The following is an 8,865-nucleotide window of genomic DNA, read 5'->3' as shown; positions in this document are numbered from 1 at the left end:
ATGTTTCTTTTTTATTTGTACCTTTCACACGGCGCAGAGCTGGAGCCAGACCTTCTCTCTGCATGGTTCAGTTCATCTCAAAGGACAGCCGGCGCTGAGTTTAAGAATTTTAGATGAAATGGCCACGTGAGCAGCCAGTCCCTGGCGCTGCCACCACGGCCGTGGCTGCAGCCCGGCAGAAGTGGCCTTAGCTGGGTGCCTGGGGTATGACACGGTGCCCTGTCCCCTCTGTCACCTCTGTAGGTGCTGGAAGGTGCGTCATGAGCTGGGTTTGGTCCCTTTGGCAGAGCGTTGGGTGGTGGGAGGCTCGTGCAGGAGCGGGGCTGTGTCCGGAGCATCTCTGGGGGCTCTTCCCCTCAGGGGAAACACCCAGCCTGTGGAAAAACCCTGAGCGAAGCATCAGGAAAGAATTTTGAGGCAGGGAGACGAAGATGATCGGAGCAAGAGAAGGGCCTGCATTCATCGTTCCTCATGGCCTCACTCCATCCTGGCCACGGGGCCACCCCGGGCTCCCCCATCGCTGCCACGCCGGGCACAGCTCGGCTGGTTTGGGGGTCCCCATCCCTTTGTACCCAACCCCCCAACCCCGGCGGGCTGTGCCAGGCATGGGCACAGCAGCCCCGCAGACAATAGGGACATTCTTCGGGAAACCAAAGCAATAGCGCGGAGAGCCGCTCGCTATTTTGGGAGCTCATATGCTCCAAGGCAAATGTCATTTGTGTGTAACATCCATTTAGGGAGCCGCGTAATGAAGTCGTGCATCATGAGGAGGGACCAGCTCGCTTAGCAACCTTCCCGCGAGTGACGTCTGGTGTTCCTCTGCAGGACGGGATTGCTCCTTCGGCAGCCGCAGAACGAAACGCTGCTCGAAGCTGCCGGAGAGGCGCTTTGAAGTGCGAGCAGCCCCCACCACCAACACCCAGTTCCCGAGGCGGGCTTGTGCCCCTGTGCTGCGCGGGGTTTTTGGGTGCTGAGAGCCCCTGAGTTGCCCCTCGCCCGCGGATCCCTCCGCTCTTTTAGGGGTGGAAGAAGCTGAGGTAGGGTGGGGGGACAGAGCCCTTTAGTTGAGGGGCTGAAAGGGAGAGCTGCCATCACAAGTCCCACACTGAGAGCTTCCCCCTGGCTGGACACGCAGGGGTGCACAGGGTGCCCTGGTGTGCTGGTTGCACTGGGCATACTGGGTGTTCTGGTGTGCTGGATGTACTGGGGGCTCTGGGCACAGGCTGGCAGCAGGACGAGGGCAGGGAGGGAGAGGACGGCTGTCTCACACGGCGGGAATGTCTGTCCTGGCTCTCTCCAGGTTTCCGGATGATGAGCAATTACGGGAGAGATTTGCAGCAGATTAAGTCAGAAGGCAAAGTCCATTATCTGCCCAGATGAGCTCCAAAGGCAGAGGCTCCTTCCACTCGTTCTGTTCCCGTGTGGAACGGGAAGTGGGGTGCTTTAACCCTCATCCCTCTGGACACCGCCTGCTCTCTAAAGGACAGTGGCTCTGCCCCCGTGGGGACAGTGGCCACTGTAGGGATGAAGGCACCAGGACCGCAGCAGGTCCATTCCCACAGTAATGGCATTTTGGTGCCCGAATTTGCCCTAATTCCCTTAGAGAATGCATGGCACTGAGGCCTGCTACACCCTCCCGTTGGAGGTGCCTCTTCCCAGCCACAGGGTCAAGCTGAGCTGCAGATGCTAAGGCCATGGGAATGCATTTTAGCAGAAAGATGCTTTTGAGGTCACTCAGGGTTTATTCGCTGTGCTCTCTGACGTGTAAATCTCTCTGAGAATAGTCCCTGTTCCCCCGGGGAAGGCTGTCCTGGCGGGGCTGCAGCCATCCGTGTGGATGTGGCCACTGACCCACTCCGGAGAGCCCCTGTGGCCACTCCCCCGGGCAGCGGCCTCACTGGAACCACGTTCCCTCAGCTGTGAAATGAAGGCAATTTATTGGTCTGCTTTACAAGGGCACCGAGAGGGAAGATTAATTGTTTGGCATATGGGGCTGCAGATAGGATGGGGCATGATCCTGCAAATCCTTCTGTTTTGCCATTTGCCAGGCACTGCGGGAGCGCAGCTCTGCAAGGATCGTGGGCTCCTTCACCCCCGCCTCGCTCCAGACCAGGTGGCCACGGATTTGGGTGCTGGCACAAGGGCATATCCAGCAGCCTGGGGACAGCACAGCTGGTGGCTCTGGTGACCTCAGGCCTGACATGCAAAGGGCAGCTCAGTCCCCAGCACCTGCGTGCGGGGTGATGACGCAGCCAGAGGCACCGGCTGCCACACAGACCTTCGGTGTTGGGATTAAACTTGACACTTAGAGGCCAAAAATCTGCTTAAGGGAAAGCTGACATAAATCTCAGCGCTGCCAGGACGTGGAGCGGGGTCAGAGCCCTCCCTGTGCTCTGGCTAATCCCAGGCCGGTGCCCCCGTGGGTGTTACCCACAGCTGGGACAGCGGGATGCTCCACACATCCCACAGCCCACAGGAGAAAAATCCTGGTGTGGGATGATGTCAGGGGCCTGCAGCAGACGTCCCTGCCATGCCAGCCCACCTACAGCTCCTGGCCCTTCCCCACAGCAGGGGTGTCCCCAGTGGCTTTCCCTCCTCAGTCCCTGGGGATGTAGGACTGGAGCCCCACCACACAGTCCTCCTCCGAGTGCAGTGAATTCCCAAACATCCCTTTGCCCTGTCAACAGCACCAGTCTCTTGGCATCCATGCAGAAAGCTGTGCCCCTCCTTTGCTGGCCCATCAGCTTGCTGGGGTGCTCCTTCCACTCGTTCTGTGCCAGTCCTGGGGATTTTTGCTGCAGCATCAGGAATGTTGAGGGAGAAGCGGCACCCTTGCCCATGCTCTCGGGCACAGCACAGCTCCTCTGGGACCTGGGTGCTACTGATACCGAAGTGAGTTGTCACTGTCATCTCCCACCGAGCTGCAGAAGGCAGTAATGAAGGCTGCTGAGCACGCACTTCTTCCTAAATTACCTCATTTATTCAGGGAATCAGATGCCGCAGTCTTTCATGGCTTCTTGCGAGGCTCGGATCTTGTGGGATGCAAGGCTATTAATAGGACCCAATCTTTCCCCTTCTTCTTCTCCAGGCTAAAGGCAGAAGAATTCAAACAAGGGCCCCTTTGATGTGACAGAAGTACAAATAAACCCCGTGCCATTTCGCTCCCGAGCAGGCAGCGCATTCCCATGCTTCTGGTGGGTTTGCCTGCGTGAGGGCTGGACCAGCAGCTCCTGGGTGCTCTGGGGCCGGGCAGCCAAGCTGCATGAGCAGCCTGTGGTGCTCCTTTCAGCTGACACTGCCCCTGTCTGCGGTGACATCAGGCACCCAGGGCCAGCACCGAGCCCAGACAGGTGAGATGGGATCCGGATGAACGATCAGCCAGGGCAGCAAATGCCAATTTGAGTGTAAACAGACTTGGAGCACAAAGAGCCAGCGAAGAGAAATAACTAGAAAGCATTTCCCACACACCCAGACTTGTTTCCAAGGAGCAGAGACAGCTTCTCTGGCGCTCCGGGGGGATTTCAGCCCCGCACCCTCCGGCTGCCGACCCCCTCCCCCTGCGCCTGGCCCGGCATCGCTGCGGCTGGAGCGAGCTCTGAGCCCTCCCAGCACCTCCAGCACTGACCCTGTCCTGATTCACCCCTGTGATGGGCAGCAGAACCTCCCAGGAGAGGAAGGCTCTCATTTCCAGCACTACACAATTTCACTTCCATAGATGCCACGACAGAATCTGAATTACCTTCTGCCATTTCAATATCTGCACAGTTGTTGGTTTTTCTCCTTCTGTCCCTCAGAATTTATAGCTAAATTAGGCAATTATTGATTTATTTTCCCTTTATGAAGTTACATTCAAGCCAGCCTGTGGAACAGCAAATGCTCAATGGGTCCCTTTTGACATCTGTTTGGCTGATCAATCTGTGCAGGGAAAATGCTCCATCAGTGTCTGATCCCACCACAATGCTGAACCGGGAACACTTTGACTCTGTGGGGCTTTGAGACATTTGCTGTTCCAGTTCTCATTGGGTTTATTTGCTTTAATCTGTGACAACACACTCTATTGTTTTTAAATCAGGGACTTCTTGAAGATGGGTCAGTTCTGAGCTGGGCATGGGATGGCACAGGCTGGGGGACACAGGGAAGGTGCCCTGTGACCCAGGAGGGGGGGGTCTGTGAGGGTCACTGCCCCACTGCCCCTGGTTCTCAGGCCCCTCTAACCCCCATGGGCTGTAATGAGCCCCTCCAGCAAGGACTGAGTGAGATGCCACATCTAGGTCACGACTGAGCTGTGAGGACAGCCACAAGTGGAGATTTATGTGTGAAAATGGCTCAAACATCCCTGCCCCTCCTGCAGAGGAGCCCAGGTGGCTGCAGTGGGGATGCACCAGGGGATGCTGCTTAAGGAACAGAACCAGGGCTGGGTGCTAATGCAGAGCCCTGGCTCTGCCCTCCTGCAGTGGGTGTTTCATCTGTCCAGTGTCACCCCTGTGCCTCCACTGGTCACCTGGGATAGTTTTGGCGTGGCAGTTCTGGCTCTGTGACCCAGCTTGTCCTGATGCTGCTCCTGTGTTTTTAAAGCTTGCCCTGGCCAGGTGAGGGGGTGATGCTTCTTTATTTATCTGTGTGCATGGTGGGAGGGAGGGAGGGAAGCTGTGCCATCACTGATGTCCCTGTGTGAGCTGCCAGGGGGTCACAGCGAGGGCTCCAGGCTGCAGCTGGCAAGGCACAGCCTGGGGTGGGAGGCAGCACCAGGACATTGCTATGTGCCGTGTCAGGGGAAGAAAATGTGCAGAGGAAAATGTCAGTAAGATATTTTTATTCCATGGTGAGAGGGATGGTGATGCAATTGCGAACGGGAGGCCCCGGACTTCTCGTGCCTGTGTTTTCTCATGCAAGACTTTATAGATGTTGCATGACTTTCAACTCTGCTCTTATCTCTGCCCCCAGAGGACATAATTATTGCTAGTCTGACTATGCCAGTACAAATGTTTGATGGTGAATAATATTTTTGAGAATTGAATTGCCACTTGTTTCCTAATTAGAACCCAACCTCCTCATCATGTCAGCTATTTGCAAAAAGGAACATGCTGATGCTAAGCTATGTTGAGGCTTTACCTGTCTGAGGTGGCTGAAGTGCCTTTGTTGAGAGTATTCAGGAGCAAGCTGGAGGAATCCGTGGAGATGTGGAGGAGCCACCCTGCTTCTCCAGGAGGCCAGAGCTGTGGAGCTCCCCCCACCCTGGGATTTGGGGTGCCAAATGCAAGGGCACTGCGAGGGCAGAGGCTGCCTTCTGTAAAGCTTCTCCTTCTGGAACAGACAGTGAATAAAAGCAGCAGCAGCCACGGCCATTAATTACTCTATTTGTTTTCCGCATTGCCTCTCACCACTTATTAGTGCAGCATTAAGGAGATGGGATGCAACTCCAGCCTGGGTGCGTGCGGATGCTGCAGAGGAATGAATGCCCGTGGGATTGGCATGGATGTGCCTCCCACTGGAGGGGAGAGGGGCCAAAGCCACCCCGGGGCCTGGCAAAGTGCAGAATTTGACAGGCAGAGGGGATGGAGTGAGGCTGTTTCCTTGGGATGCCGGGCTAAAGCCGCAGGAGCGGTGAGGCTGCGGGATGGGGAGCGCTGGCATTGCCCTGCTTTTCCCAGGAATGGTTTGTATTTCTTCCTGCCCCACTGGCCTCCAGGCACTGCAGCACTGCTGCCTGGTGAATCCTCACACAACCTCATTAAGCAGGAGCTGCTTCCCCTCCAGGTAACCCTGTGCTCGGGAGCTGATTTGGCACACTGAGGGGAGCGTGGGGAAGGGGGTTCTGCCCTCTCCCCTTCAGTCAGGCACCCCACAAGTGCTGCCAGTACTACAGCAAAACAAGCCACAGAGAGTCAGATTCCTATGGGGATCCATCACCAATAAATTATCCTCTACCAGTGCTGCCAGGGAGGAGAGAATTTGCCCTCTCCGTAGACAGCAGCATCCCACGGAGAGAACTGAGCTAAACACTCCTTAATTCTCTTAATCTCAACCTATGTGCACTTCTGTCAGTATATTAGAAATATTAGTAAAAATCGTATTAAAAATAATATTTAAAGATCTTTCATGTGAACATTCCCCTTGAGAGATGTTGCTGGCATCAGCATAGAGCAGAGATCTTATTTGATATGGGATTTGGCACAGCTTGGAGGGCAGCAGGATGGATGTGGTTCCGTCCTGGGTAACGTGTTGCAGAGTTATCTTGATGGGATGGTGTCAGAGTGGGACGCACTAATAAATCTACAACAGCCTCGTAGCTCCCTGTAATATCATCTGTCATCCTGTGAAGCAGAGCAGGGCAAAATAAAACATTTAAATCTCACACAGATGGTAGGAGGAACTCGCTCCTCGGAAGGAAGGGGCAGCAGAGGGGAGGTTGGTTTCCTGGCTCCGCAGTGGATGCAGAGCCTGCAGCCCTGCCAGGCCTCGAGACACGCTTAAATTGATTGAGCAGCATCCATCACCATCCGCAGAAATGTCAGGAGATACTTAAATGCATTCAGAGTGTATCGTGTTCTGACCTCTGCTAACCCTGGCATCGATTAACTCCGGGTTTCCTTTACCTGGGGGAATCCCCAGAGCACTGTTTATAAACACAAACACCAAACCCAACACACGAGGCACAAAACAACGCAAGAACAACACAAACACTCAGCCTGGAATACAACACGGGCTAAGGAAAGCTGCAGGCTTGCACTTGGGGAATTGAACTTCCCTGAAAAGAAGGCTGGCACTGCCTGTTCTGTTGGCTTCGGGGAAAAAACCCAGGTTTTATTCCACTCTGTTATTAAAAAATACCTGTCCCAGTGACCTTTAAAATATCTGAATACACCACTGAAAAATGTTTTACACACTGCTAGAGGTGAGCATGAAGAGCCTGACGTGGGCTGCCTCTTCCCAGACAGGGGTGGCTGTGGGGATGTGCCACCACCTCCGACTGCACTGCAGTCACACCTGGGAAATCAGCAGTGCAGAGAACACCTTTGCTTACCTCCCACCACCACCACCCTGGTGCCAGCTGCTGTTGCCACACCAGCACCAGTGGAAACTCAAAAGCAGAAAGAAAGGAACAAGTACCTTAACTTGGCCCTCACCAGACCTCACTTCCTAGAAACTGCCACCAGGAATGTCTTTGATGTCTACACAACAATAATATCCAGCTAATGACGATGAAAACGTGGCACAGGAATAAATAGGAGAGCATTAGGAATCCTATGGGGCATTTTGGTGGCCGCTTTTGCTGTCACCATCACTGTAAAGCCATTCAAATATCTCAGCAAACACAGGGGCCTCCTCATCCGGGCAATGGTTTCTGTTTGCTCGGGGTGTTTAGCAACACCCTCAGGTCAGTGCCGAGATCCTCCCCGTGAGCTGCTGCTTCTGCAGTCACATTTCAGGAAATGAAATGTGAAATACCAGTGAGAGATGGGCAGAGGGGCTGCAGAAGCCACAACGGGGCAGTCCCCTGGGAAGAGCCAGTAAAAGGCACGTGTCCAGTCACATCACCAGGCTGAGGATGTGGTGAGAGGAATTTCTTTCCCCATCACACCCCTGCGAATGGAGAGTCCACGTGGAGGCTCTGGAATAAGCTTTGGGTGGGAGCCCCAGGTCTGGACTGAGCCTGAGGAGCCTCAGGAACCACAGCCAGCCCCAGCAGTCTTGCCAGCCCAGAGGTTTTTGGGAGATAAAAATATCCCTTTTCATAGCTTGGATCAGTGAAACCTTTAAACGGGGCTGGTGGGAGACTTTACCCTTGAACCTCCAGGAGGGATGTGCCCCACTTCTTCCTCTGCTCCCTTCCACTCTTGCTTGGACAACCTGAGCTTCAGCTTTGCTCTGTGGCCACTGGTGGAGGGGAAACCTTCCCCAATGGATCTGCTGCGGTGGAAAGTGTTGGCTTAAATTAACATTTTCAACAAAAAGCAGGTTCTCAGACGGTTCATAATGAGGCACACGGTGAAATCCTCCCAGCTGTATACTCTACCTCGCTTTAATCAGATCATTAACTTTCATAAAGATGTAGGCAGGAGGAGTGGCGGCACTTGAAAAGAGCTCAAAACACACAGAGTTTCAAACTTCAGACTTGTCATTGACTTAGCCTTTCATTGAGCCAATTATTTATGACATATTTGACGAAATTCAGAAAAGAAAGCACTTGAAATCTGCATATCTGCTTGGCTGCAGTGGAGCTACTACTACTTGAAGGAGGAACACGAGCAGGGAGCTCTGCTCAGAGCCCAAGGACACCTGGGTGCCCTGTTTCGCATCGTTATTTGCCAGCAAGCGGTTCAACGAATGGAGTGTCACACACATGCGTTTATTTGTATCCTGTTTTTGTTATGCACGCGTTTTAATAAATGATGAGGAAATTAATTCTGAATTTATGTGTCCGACTGGGTGCTGAGGCTTGCAGGCAGCTCAGTGCTGCGTGGCTGGCGTTGGCTCTGGTGTTTCCCCCTTAGTGGAACCATGGAATCCCACAGTGGTTTGGGTTGAAAGAACCTTAAATCCCATCCCAGCCCTTGCCATGGGCAGGGACACCTTTCACTAGCCCAGCTTGCTCCAAGCCCCGTCCAACCCGGCCTTGGACAGTTCCAGGGATGAGGCAGCCACAGCTTCTCTGGGCACCCTGTGCCAGGACCTCCCCACCCTCACAGGGCAGAATGGACCCCCGGCCGTGTCCGGGCCAGCGAACCCCGCAGGTGCCGTCCCCGCTCGGTGCCCTCGGGGCGCTCCCCCCTCACGGCGCTCCCGGCGGGCGCTCCCCGCTCCGGCCGCCGCCGATCCATGTCCGGATTTTCGGCGGCGCCGCGGGGCAGCCCGGTCCGCCCG

The sequence above is a fragment of the Corvus kubaryi genome, unplaced genomic scaffold (genome assembly GCF_017639235.1).
Source record: "Corvus kubaryi isolate FWS band 111438036 unplaced genomic scaffold, C.kubaryi_AGA036_p1.0 37382, whole genome shotgun sequence".
Classification (NCBI taxonomy): Eukaryota; Metazoa; Chordata; class Aves; order Passeriformes; family Corvidae; genus Corvus; species Corvus kubaryi.
This window is presented reverse-complemented; position numbering follows the sequence as displayed.